This window comes from Macaca nemestrina, chromosome 12, assembly GCF_043159975.1.
Source record: "Macaca nemestrina isolate mMacNem1 chromosome 12, mMacNem.hap1, whole genome shotgun sequence".
Classification (NCBI taxonomy): domain Eukaryota; kingdom Metazoa; phylum Chordata; class Mammalia; order Primates; family Cercopithecidae; genus Macaca; species Macaca nemestrina.
The window spans coordinates 5,189,670-5,202,445 of record NC_092136.1 but is presented as its reverse complement, the minus strand read 5'-3'; the positions used below and the strand labels follow the sequence as shown (position 1 = coordinate 5,202,445).

At 54.5% G+C, this 12,776-nt stretch overlaps 1 long non-coding RNA gene across 1 annotated transcript; it reads right to left on the bottom strand.

Moving 5' to 3' along the window:
• Positions 1-6,655: 6,655 nt before the first annotated feature.
• On the bottom strand, positions 6,656-9,138 carry LOC139357311 (uncharacterized). Its single transcript, XR_011610279.1, has 3 exons — positions 8,783-9,138; positions 8,009-8,445; positions 6,656-7,154 (listed from the first exon to the last, which is right to left on the bottom strand). It is a non-coding gene; the product is annotated as an uncharacterized lncRNA (long non-coding RNA).
• Positions 9,139-12,776: the final 3,638 nt, after the last annotated feature.

Genomic DNA, 12,776 nt, shown 5'->3' with positions numbered 1-12,776 from the left:
GAAAGAACTCTGTCATCAATTAGCTGTGTCTGCCGGCGCATGAGAGGGGAGTGGCGCCTCGTGGGTGTTATTTGCTCTCCTTGCCTAGAATGTGCAGAATTACTTTTGTGCCATTTAAACTTTCTTTCCTCTCCTCCTTCCTGCTGGAAGATTTTCCAAGAGACGTTGCCATTCGTGAGCCCATCACTGCACGTGCCAGTCACCCATCAGCCTTTCCTGGGTTCATGTGGACAGGACGAATGTGGGACCTGTGGTGTCTGGCCTGGACCTGGCCCCAGACATCCATGGCCACACTAGTTGCTCAAGAGCCAAAGAATCTTCCGAGCCAGCAGTGTGGGGCCCCAGCCCGTGCGATTCGTTGCTGTGCTCACTCCTGACAGCATGATCTCCGCAGCCTCTGCTGCGTGGTCCGGCAGCGAGGTGCCCAGGTCTCAATATGTCTGGTTCTGGTTATTTTCTGAAAAGCAAAACAGCTGTGTGTCTTGGATCTGGGGACACTGCACAATTCCTTTTATCACCAAATGCCTGCTTTCCCATGGGACATCCCAGTCCCTCAGAAGGGGCCGCTGAATGGCTTGGCAAAACCCCTTAGCTCAGACCTTCTCCCCTGTCCACAAGCTGGGCAAGGAAAACTGTTCCCATTTACAGATGAGCAAATTGAGGTTCCGAGAGGTGAGGGGAGCTGCAAATCACACGAGCACTCAGAGCCAAAGCTGGGATGGACGAGTAGGGGCAGCCATAGCCCTGTGTCCTGCACATGGGCTGAGCGCCCCATGGGGCACCTCTCTGAGTTCACCCGTACCGAATGCCAGCCGGTGGGGCTGGGCGCAGGCACCATGGCTGGTGGGAAACCTCCCCAGTTCCTTCTAAGGAGCATGCTGGACCCACACCCTCCCACAGAAGCTTTTCTGGAAAGAAGCCTGATGACCTCAGCACATTTTTTCCAAACACACCCTTCCTCCCTCTCCCAAAATCTCAGTGTCTTTGGACCATTTCCCTGAGGATTGGCTAAGGCAGGGCTGAGGGCCCTCGCAGGGGACTCCCTCCTTGAGCGGCCCTGCAGCCCCCATCCCACCCCCAGCCACTGTCCTGGCCTGCTCAGCTGGGATCTTCAACAGAAAAACCACAAATAATTGAGCTGTTTAGGAGAACATCAGTCTGGGTTTCCATGGCAACAACCTCTGGAGCCAGCTGCCCTGACAGCTAACAGCCCAGGGCCAGGCCAGCCTGCCTCTAGTCGGGCAGAGGACATGGGTCCACGCTGGCTTCTGGGGTTCCAGGCTAGGAGCCTGGTCCTCCATGACAGAGGCCAGGCTGGGTACCAGGAGGGGAAGCCTTAGAGGGCTGAAGCCAGAAACCCCCAGAACAATCCCCCACCCCCAAATCATCACACACAGGCCAGTTGCTGGGGGCTGGCACAGCTCCGAGGCTTCGCTTCTTCCCTTCTGGCCTCAGCCTCGCCCTCCTGCAAGACCAGTCCCACTCCCCCCAGCAGGGCAGGTGGGGAAACAGACGCCCGCAGGAATCTGTGTCTGTCCCCAGCACACAGCAGGCGCCTAGTTCCAGAGCCCATTCTGCAATTTGCCTCCGCCTGTGGCTGTTCCCACTCCTGGAGTACAGACAACTCCAGGGGCCTGTGTCTGCCCAGCCTCTAAGGAGTAGAGAGTCTTCCGCCCCCGGGGAATCCTCAGGGTAGCAGAGGCTGCGCTGGTTCCCTGGGCTTTGTCTGCCATTTCTTGTTCTCTCCCCATGAAGAGCCTACTCTCCTTACCCATTTTGCTTATGAGAAAAGAAAGGCACAGAGAGGGCAAGGAAGCCACCTGGAGTCACACAGCTCCTAAGCAGCAGGGCCCGGTGGACCCAGGACAGTTCATAACCTGTGCCATCTGGGAACATCATCGCTCCCACCACACTTGGGGTTGCCAGGCTGCCCACAGGCCCCCACCCAGCATAGAACTGACCTTTGAGGGACACAGCCTCTCGGAGACTCTGGAGCCGCTCAGCAGACAACTGCCTGGTGCCCCACAGGGCTCATGCCCTGTACCTGGCACCCCACCCAGGGGGTACAGAGAGAAATAAGAGTGGGCTGCTGCCAACCTGGACCTTGACGTTGGGTGGAAAGGAGAGTTTTGTGGACCAACTGCCACAAAGCCATGAAACAACATCATAGGTGTGGCTCTACATGGTAGCAAGTCTCACCAGGAAAGATTTCCAAAAGAGGGAGGACTGGGGAGAGGGCAGTGTGAAGTCCTCCACGTGCTGGGACCAGGAGCCCGCAGACCACCGGGAGGCCCAGTCAGGGGCCGTAGGAGATGCAGCTCTGCTGGAACCACTGCTGAGTGGGTGATGGGTGGGGCCAGGGCAGCGACGTATGCAAAGAGAGAGGAGCCAAAAGCTCTGAAACTAAAGAGCATCTAGAGAAAGAAGCCTGCCTTTTATTTGTAAATTTGTGACTTTACGTCCCTACTTTGTCACAAAAAGAGGATTGTAGGAGGCTTACAAAATTACAAAAATGCACACAATACAATGTGATTTTTAGTAGGTGAGGAAAACATAAGATGAAGCAGAAGTCAAAATATATGCCTTAAGTCCTCAATGTATACTGTGCGATGGAGTAGTAAAATTGACTCTGAGTTCCCCAGCAGGCAATGTGAAAAGGAAAACACACCTGCCATTCAATTTACAAGGAGCATGGGATAAAACTAATGAGCTGCTGGGAGACACTGGGCTACAGCTACTTCTGAAAAAAAGAGGAACTTGTTATCAAGATCATGTTGACAGTGTCAGCATGACTAGCAACTGGACAGTGTCCCAGCACACACACAGGGATGCCTCTGGCCCATTTTAATCATAGCATCCCTGGGGGCAAGAGGTTGGCTCAGGCCCCCTGCAAGGGATAAGCTGAGGTAGAGGGGCCTGCAGCTGTCTGGTGGCTGGGCCTGAAGATGCTTGAGCACAGCTTAGAGGGTGGGGCATATTGGAATCCAAACCTTGCAACTCCCATGGGGATGGGGACTTTGCAGAATCCCACAAGATTCTGCCAAGTCCCCATCCCCCGCCCCTGCCCTCCTTCCAGTTGGAACTAAGTTACAGAAGCACCCACTTGGAGCCTGGTGCTCAAACTTGGCTGCAAGCTGCAATCACCTGGGAGTTTACAAAGTTACTGGGCGCTGGGTTCCACCCCCAGTTCTGATCTAATCTGTCCGGGGTGCGGTCTGGGCATGAAAAGTTTTTCAGGCTCTCCAGGTGATTCTCGTATGCAGCCAAGTTAGAGAACACTGGCTCCCGGGGAGGTGGATTACCTGGCCTCCCGGCAAAGCGCAGGACTCGCTGTTTGGCAAGCTTCCAGCAGCAGGGAGTTCGGATGGCTCTGTGGGGAGCCTCACCCCAAGGCGACAACTGGGTGGAGGGTGCCCCAGCAAGCCGTGGGGCTGAAGGGAAGCCACGCACCTCCCAGCAGGGGTTCACCATCAGCCATGGGGGTCCCCCAAAAATAATGTGGGTGGGCTCTGCTTCTAGGTGCCAGTTATATCAGTGATTTTATTCCTTAGATGAGCTTTTCCCCAAGACTGTGTTCCGCACGGCGCTCATTTCATGATGGTGGGAGTCAGTGACACACCAGAAGATATTCCATGCAAAGAGGCTGTGGAGCCTGTGGTACCCAAGGTTAAGCAGATATTTTTCACTGCCAAAGATGCTGACTCAGCTCTAGGGCCCGGTTCCCCGGACTCTGGGCCATGAAACCCTATTTTCCAGATCTAGTGTTTTTCAGGAGCTGGTTTCATGGCGCAGTGTTCTACAGCCCATTCATTGAGAAAGGCTGCTGTAATAATTTCAACCAAACCTGATTATTTTTTTAAAAAATCGTTAATTAAGGAGCTCTAGGGGCCAAAAGAAGGAGAACAACAAGCTTTGAATGTGGAGGCTTCCTGGAGAACCCTCGGAGATAAAGCAGTTGAAACTTGTACCCGCAGGTAACCCAACAAGTCAAATCAGACGTGTTAGCGCTGCACTGGCTAAATGTCGAAAGAGGTTTACTAAAAATGACAATTCACATTTTGGAACAATTGAATCTATGCCATTCTTTCTGGCAGTAGTCCAATCCTAGGTCCAATCACCTGTTTAAGGAGATTTTCAGCTGGTGACAAAATAATTCCATTATTAAGAGCTAATATGTTTAACATAAGGCAAAAATACTTTAAATCAACAGAAAAGGACAAGGGACAAGAAGAAAAACTAAGAAATACAGGCAGCCAACAGAGGCCTGGTGAGCAGGCTGGGTTATGCCACAGTAAAAAGCATCTCCCCCAAAGCTGAGTGACTTAAAACCACGATGTCTGTTTCTTGCTCACACTCCGTGGCAGGCGAGAGTCCCAGGCCTTTCTTCCCATCAGTCTAGAGCAGAGGTTTTTGGAGGCTCAATCTCAGCCCGGGCTCTAAGACCGCAGGAGGACCAGGGACAGTGGAAGGAGTGAACATTGACTGGTTCTTTTTTTTTTTTTTTTTTCTCTTTGTTTTTTTTGAAACGGAGTCTCGCTCTGTCACCCAGGCTGGAGTGCAGTGGTGCGATCTCGGCTCACTGCAAGCTCCGCCTCCCGGGTTCACGCCATTCTCCTGCCTCAGCCTCCTGAGCAGCTGGGACTACAGGCGCCGCCACCACGCCCGGCTAATTTTTTGTATTTTTAGTAGAGACGGGGTTTCACCGTGTCAGCCAGGATGGTCTCGATCTCCTGACCTCGTGATCCGCCCGTCTCGGCCTCCCAAAGTGCGGGGATTACAGGCGTGAGCCACCGCGCCCGGCTCATTGACTGGTTCTTAAAGTTCCTTCCAGAAGCAACACACACTGCTTTCACTCCCACCTCCTTGGCCAAAAAAGTCCTGTGGCCACACCCGTCCTCAGAACTGGTGGGGAGTGCAACCTTACCTGAGCCCTGGAGGAGAAACCAAATTCAATGGGAACAAAGACGGCCACCTGGAGAAAAAGTGCTCCACCTCATTGCCAAAGAAATGCACATCAGAACAACCAGGAGACACTGGGCAATTGTTTGCCAAAGTTGACAAAAGCAAAAGCAAAAGTGAATGAAACCTTGCCTTTAGGCAGTTTATCTTTTTGGCCTTTTGGTGGAGAGAAGGGAAGAGAGAGGGCTGGGGACCTGGGGAGGAGTGGGGACGTTCAGCTCAGTGCCAGGGAAAGTGATGTCAGGCACAGGTTAGGGAAGGGCAGGCCAGAATACCTCTCTGATTCTGCTGGAAGGTGACTCATGCACCGTGGTTCTCATTCAGATTAGGACGCGAGTGCCTTAGAAGCACCCTTTGCCTTGCAGGTGCCTGTAGCTAATCCTCACGCAGAAAGAAAGGCTGAGGGAAGGTCAGGACAAACAGCATACCCTCATCGTCCCCCTGGTGTTCTCCGGGACAGGACGATAGGACAATAGTCAATAACAGGAGACCAAGAAGCAAAGACCACCTATCCCACGAAAGAAACTTACAACGTATGAATAAGGAAACTGGCCATTGCAGGGATTATCCAGCCCAGGAGTCGAGGTGTCTAGGAAACCAGGAGACTAAGTGAGTGGGCAGTGCGGTGGGGTTAGGGAGTGGGGCTGTAGTTTATGAAAATGAGCTTCTGATCAGAGGGGCCTTATCTAGAGAGTCAGAAAGGCGGATCAGGGTCAGAGCTGCCCTTCGGGGAGGCCCCAAGGTGTCTCAAAGGCTGGGCCCTGGAGCCCAGGTAGGCACATTGCCAGGACCCAGGTGGAGAGACACCGGGATGGACACATTTCAGGGGAGCTGCTCTCAGCTTCTAGACCTGGAGAAAGCTGTCAGCCCTGACCTCACCACCCAGATTCTTACTCTGGCCTGGTACTAGAACATTGACCCAAACACAGACAGAAGAGAGGAGAGAGGGCACTGGGAAGAAGCAGCTAGAGGTGCGAGGGATGGGGGGATGGTGCTGCCAAGAAAATGAGGTGTTTCTGGAAGGTGGTGGCCTTCACATCAGAGCCAGAAGAACCAAGTACAAATTAGGCAAAAGGCCCAACTGGAGGGTCCTCCACAAGAGAGGGCTCCGGGAGGAACCCGGACAAAGGGCACAGAATTCCTCACAGCAAGAGCAGTTTTACGGATTTACTAATAGGTCATATTCGACAAGCATTGGCCCACACCGGTCATAGGCCATGCATTGAGCTAGGTACTGGGGAAGTGGCTTGTCCACTCATTCATTCATTTATTCATTCGTTCCATGGGTTTCCCGTGCATCCCCTGTGGGCCAGGCACTGTGGTAGGTGCTTGGAAAGAGGCGGCGAACTGAGTAAATATGATGTCTGCACGCAGGCTCCATTCTCATAGAGGAGACGGACAGGAAGCGCATAAACCCATAATAAGACAGAAAAATGGGGTACAAGGTGACAGGGCGATCAGGGAGTCATAGCCGTTAGTGTTTCCTCAGCACAAACTCAGCACCTTGAATGTGTCAATGCCATTTTCATCCTCACTGCAGGAGAAAGTTCTGTTATTTCCCCCATTCCACAGATGAGGAAGCTAAGTCACAGAAAGCCAAAGTGACCTGCGCAGGGTCCCACAGCTCATAAAGGGTAGCCTGGGAAGTTGAAGCCAGGCAGGCCAGCTGCAGAAAACGTGCAGGAACCTCAGGGCAAGGTGGTTTTATTGGAACTGAGGCCTCAAGCAGGGCAAGGCGGCCTCCTGAGACGCTCTGGGCAGCCAGGGCCTGCTGAGGTGGGAGCAAGCGTGGTGGAGTGGCTGGAGCCTGGTGGGGAAGGGAAGGAGGGAGACGGCCTTGGCAGGAGCAGCCATGAAAAGCAGGTTGATTTTATTCTACTTGAAACGGGATGCCATTGACACCACCTCGCTCTAGTGGAAGCAGACATGGGGCGGCCGGAGCCAGGCGTTCCGGGGTCGAGGCCACGGTATATTTTAAATGGTCAGAGACAGGTGTACGGCGCAGGTTTCTGGGCCCACTTCCAGAGATTCTATCTCTGCAGGTCTGGGCAGGGGCTCCGGGGTCGCCTTTGAAACTCTCTCCAGTGCACACACACCCGCTGCGAGCCCCTGGACACACTCCTACCCCCAGGAAACCGAAACTCCCTGTGGACACCAGGGCCCTCCTCCCGGAGGAAGAACAGTTGAGCTGCTCCCTGATGGAAGAAAGACAGTTCCAGAACACATGATGATGACGCCAAGAATTTCAAGCCAGGGAGAAGAGGTGAAGGAAGGCCTGGGAGCCCGGAAGTGGAAATTGCAGACTAGGGCTGAGCTGGAGGGGACTTTGGGGTGACTGGATCACAGAGGGCAGAAAGGGATGAAACAAGCCTGGGTCATAAGTTGGGGCTCCTTCAAAGCAGCCACAGACCCAGGGGGAGAGGCTGTGGGCACAGCTAAGACCCTCGTTTGGTTGGTGAACTCTGACCCTCCTGGGGCACTCCTGGTAATCACAGCAGCGATATTTCATTTTTGGGGTGGGCCAGGCCGCGCACTACACACATTCCTAGCAGTGATTGTATTTGATCTGTTTGGTTTTGTCTGAGACAAGGTCTTGCTCTGTCATCCAGGTTGGAGTGCAGTGGTGCAGTCACCACTCTCTGAATCTCAACCTCCCAAGCCCAAGCCATCTTCTAGCCTCAGCCTTCCAAGTGACTGGGACCCCAGGTGTGTGCCACCATGCCCAACTCATTTCTTTATTTTTTTGTAGAGATGAGGTTTCACTATGTTCTCCAGGCTGGTCTCAAATTCCTGGGCTCAAGTGATCCTCCTGCCTCAGCCTCCCAAAGTGCTGGGATTATGGGTGTGAGCCACCGTGCCCGGCCACATTTGATCCTTTTAACAGCTCTATGGGCAGATACAATGATCACCTCCACTCTATAGGTGGAATAACTGGGCTCCAGTCAGACCACATGGGCCATGACTGGCAGAGGCTAGGTCTCTTTGGGGATCAAGCCTTCAGATAATAAAAATAGCCGTACGGACAGTAACACAAACCCACCTCACTTACCCAAATTCTGAAATCCAAAAACTCTGAATCCCAGAACTTTCTCATAACTCACTTGGCATCAAAACCTGACCTGGAATTTTGGCAGCAGAAAAAGTTTCACCGGAACAAATCTTCATTTGTGTTCTTTAGGGTGAACATCCGTCTGTTTCGTGGATTTGAATACAGGACACTAGCCCAGCTGCACTGGAGGGCAATAATAGATGAAATTCTCACCCAATTCCCTTTCTAAAATCCACAGAAAAGGCCCAGCCTTTTGGCAGAAGGGTGGTCTTTGGCCCTTCTGCAAAGATCCTGCTGTCATTTGGAGGGAGGTCAGGAGTCCTCATTTCTAGTTCCCGTCCTGCCACTCCCCCTGGTTTCTCTCTGTGGCCGAATGGGAGTGGCTTCTGGGTGAGGCTTCCGGGCAGGTGAGTAAGAAGCTCTCTGCATGAAGTTCCCTGCAGGAAGGGAAGCTGTCGGCCACCCTGTTTCTGGGACTGATAGCCCTTGAGGAAGGGTTGGTCTTTTTACCCTGTGAGAAGGAGATTTGGGCCCCGGAGACCTGGGTCCTCGTGGTGGCCTGCTCCACCACCAAACTCCGTTCTCTAGGTGGAATAATTGGGGCTCAGCTTGGCCTCATTCTTCTCTTTGCAAAGCATGAGGACTGGGAGCGGAGATCAGCAGGCCCCTTGGCTGGGGCTGCCTGGGACGCGCTAAGCCGGACACAAGGGATTTTCTCAGACCCAGCCCCCCAAACCCCCCAGGCCCCCAGGTCCTAGGACGAGCTCTGCGCACCCCGTGCTCTCACTGATGGGTGGGCAGACCCGGCGTCCTCACTTTCCATGACTATTCCTGCTTTTCGGGGTGGAGAGCAGGGGCCTTCCCGGAGCCTGGATTCCCACGGGTGGGGGCCTGGGGGAGGCCGTGGTGGGCGCTGAGCAGGCCCAGGGAGGCCGCGCACCCCCGGCCCCCGCGCCGCCCGCCGTCCAGGCGGCCCGGAGCCGGCTGCGGGCAGCGAGGGCCGCGGGGCCCCGCGCTCAGTGTCTGCCCCACTCACACCCCAGGCTAGGGAGGGATTTCCATGGGGCTTACGGTGATTTATAATGGGAAACCTCCGCTTTCCTCACACATTGTTCTCCCTGACAGAGGAAAGAAAGACGGCACTAAATCTCCTCTCATCATAGTAATGATGAAGCCCGCGGCGTCCCGGCCCCATCCCAATGCCCTCGACGACAACAAAGTGCTCTATTGTGATCTATTACATTTTTCTCAAAAAACCTTCAGCCGCGCACAAGGCCAGCGCCATATCCTGCACTGGCCCTCCCTCATTGTCCTCGCCGAGGGAAACGGAATGTGTCAGTCTGAGTAATGCGCCTTCAATGCTTCTCAGGAACCGCTGGCTCGGCCGGGATAAAGCCTCCCCCACGCTTTCTCAGGCCCCGGCCCGGGATGAAAGCTGCCCGCGCCGCCGGGCAGCCACCGCGCCACCTGGTCCACGGGCCGGGGCCAGTTCTGCCGGCAGGGCTGGTGGCCGGCCCCTTCCCTGCTCCCACCCCCCATGGTGGGCCCAGGGGGTGAGAATGGGGCCAGGGGGGACTAGGAGAGGGGAAGCGGGGGGTTACAGGGGCAACAGGGAGCCGGCCTTCAGGAGCTGAGGGGAAACTGAGGGACTCAAGAGCTGGGAGGAAGCGGGTATTGGGGCATGAGCCTGGCCACAGTCCTGGGGCGACCCTGCCTTGCTCTGCCCTACCCTACCCAGTCCCAGCCCCTGCCCTGCAGGTGACCAAGAGGCAGCAACTTCCACCAGAGTCTGAATTACAAAGCCCTAAACACACCCTTCCCATGGCTTCCACGTGCATGGTTATCAAAATCAAACCCAGCTACCTACATGGGGTGATTCATTCATTCACTCACATGCATTCATTCCCACTCTGACGGGTGCTTCAATGAGTGGGGAATGGGCAGGTGCAGGTGGGGGGTGGAGATGAAGGTGGCTCTGCCTGCAGCTTGGGTCCCACCCGACGCCATGATCCCCAGCAGGACTTGCTGCATCCGCTGCAAGACCCGGTGCCAAGTGAGAATGCAGACCCCTGCGTTTCCCAAAACTGCTGCAGGCTGTTCAGCGGGGACAGCACAGCATTGAACCAAACGCTGACACCAGCTGAGGCTGGCCTTGTGTGACCGCGCGATCGCCAGCCGGCTGGTGACACCGGCCCTGCTCTTCGTAACTCTTCATTCGCTCAGCGTGCTGGGGCTCGGCCCATGCAAGGGTGCTGACTCCAGGGCCGAGGGGAGTCATCAGCCTGTGACTGAGTCTGGCCTCCCTCTCGCTGGCCAGGTGAGGCTGAGCCTACACACAGTTGACAACTCTGGAAAATCGGGTTCAACCAGACAAACTCAAAGCCCCCCACATCCTAGCTCCACACCCTAGCTCCGCACACAATGCAGTGTCCACCCCATGACTGTTGTGGACCCCTGCTCTGCAATCACTCACCAGTGATTGAGGGTTTGCAGCGGTAAGATCCTTGAATTTCACCTCATCCAACTGCTTTATTGATTAGATGGGGAAACTGAGTCCTAGAGTCCATCTCCAGCCCCCGCCTGGCCGCCAGCCTGCCCTCATGAGCCTCCCCTCCCAGGAGCTGCAGGCTGTGAGAGGCAGGCCCCAGTCTCCCCTCCAGCTGATTCTCAGCAGCTGGACCAGAGCAGAGCTGACCCAGGAGCAAGCCTGGGCCACAGAGTTGCACATGGTCCCCAGACCTCTGCGGTCATCATTCACTGTGCCCAGAGGAAGAACAAGGCCAGTCTTCCAGATAGCTGGGCCCTGGAAGGACCCAAGAAGAGGAGCCTGTCTCCAAGGGCCTGCCGTACTCCAGTGTCCTTTTCCTGGGGAACCCAAGACTCCACGTCAGGGCCTCTTGGCCAGTATGGAGCCTCTGCCTTGGCACCAGGACACAACATTCTCACAGGCCTTCATGCCTGCCCCCATAGGCCTGGGTATAGACAAACCAGCAAGATGGGCTCTGAGGCTGTGTGCCAGCTGGAGATGCAAGGTGAGAGGGCACAGGCACTGTGGCAGGTAGGCACTCACCCCAAGCTGGTACCTTCTCATGGAAGAATTGAGGGAGAAGACTGAGAACAAACACCCTACCCAGCCATGACTTTTGCAAAGAGACTCTGCAGCATCTCCCATGGAGAAGTGGGTTATGTCTCCCCACCCTGAACCTGGACTTGTTGTATGACTCACTTTGACCAACAGAATATGGTGGAAGTGGCAGAGTGCTGATTCTAGCCCAGGCCTCCAGGGACCTTGCATGGTGCCCTGTGGTCTCTCATACCTCCACATAGCCCTGGCAGCCTGCAAGAGAATGACAAATTTGTGGAGGCAAGCCAAGCTGGTCCAGATGTTCCAGTCAAAGCTCAGAGATGAGAGAGAACCCAGGCAATAACAGTGAAGCTGCCTACCTGACTTGCCACTGATGCTGGACACACCAGTGAGCCCAGCCCAAAGCAGAAAACCGCCAAGCTGAGCCCAGCCTCACCTGCCAAGCTAAAGATTCAGGCATTGTTTTAAGCCCTTTTTTTGGGGGATGGTTTGTAATGCAGAAATTAATTGCATCTACAGTGCCAGGCAGCTAAAAAGGCCACTGTTCACACAGTTGCTGTCTTTCTTTCTTTTCTCCAGTATCAATTCTTTCCCTACCCTAGAAGCTCAGCTGAAGTACCCACTGCCCTGGAGTCTGTCCTGACCATGTCAGCCTGTAGTGCAGAGGCATCAAAGTGTAGCAGAAAGAGCTCTGCAAAAGGGAGTGGAAAGCCCCACTTCACAGCATCATTCACTCATTCCCTGAGATTTATGCAGAGGAGACCCAGAAAGCAGGGCAGGGAGCTGGCCTTCACATAGCTGGCAGTCCAATGGCAGACAGGCTAGGAGACAGACGAGGACCACATGGCCTCTTCCCTGCTCTAACCAGGTGAGTCCATGGGAATGCAAAAGCTGCCCCAGGAAAACATGGTACCCAGACCTGAGCCCACGTCCATGGCTACCTCACTGGCCCACCTCTGACAATTCCCTCTATCCTGTGGACTCTGGCCCCACTAGATTGGAAGGGCCAGGAAGGCAGACAAGGAGGCACTTACTCTACATCTCACAGTGCAGACAGGACCCAGGCTAGCGTGCCACCCTCAGAGGTACTTGGAAAACCTTTGCTCAGTTGGACTGGATGAGACTGTGTTGCATTGAATTAAATTAACTGAGTTGAATGGAAATGAACTAAATCAAATTAATAACACCCTTGTCTGGCAGTAACACAGTCTCATCTCCAACAATGTCTCCAGGGTGGGGACCATGTTTCACCCCCTCTGGTCTCCCCCTCCAGATGAGCACAGGGCTGGGAAGTAGGCCAGGACTCGAGGCTGTTTGGCTGACACAGGTTGACCATATTTGTAAAGATTGCCTCTCCTCTGGATCCAAAAACTCCAGAATAGGAATTGTCTACCCATCTCCTTCATCTGTGTTTATGCCGTGATTTTTGGAGGGTGGGGGGCTCCTACCATGGGCCAGAAGCTTTGCTGGGTCTCGGGGATGGTAGGGTAAATTACTTTATTTAAGTGATCTTGTTTATGATTTATTATTATTTACTTTGCTTACCTTGCTGCCCCCAGGGCCTAGCAGAATTTGCCGAGCCCCAAAGCTCGTGATCCGGCAGGCGAGGTGAGCACAAAGAAGCCTCAGAGGTGGGAGTGGAGGCAATGCTGCACAGGAGCTCTGTGGAAGGTGCTTTTGGGG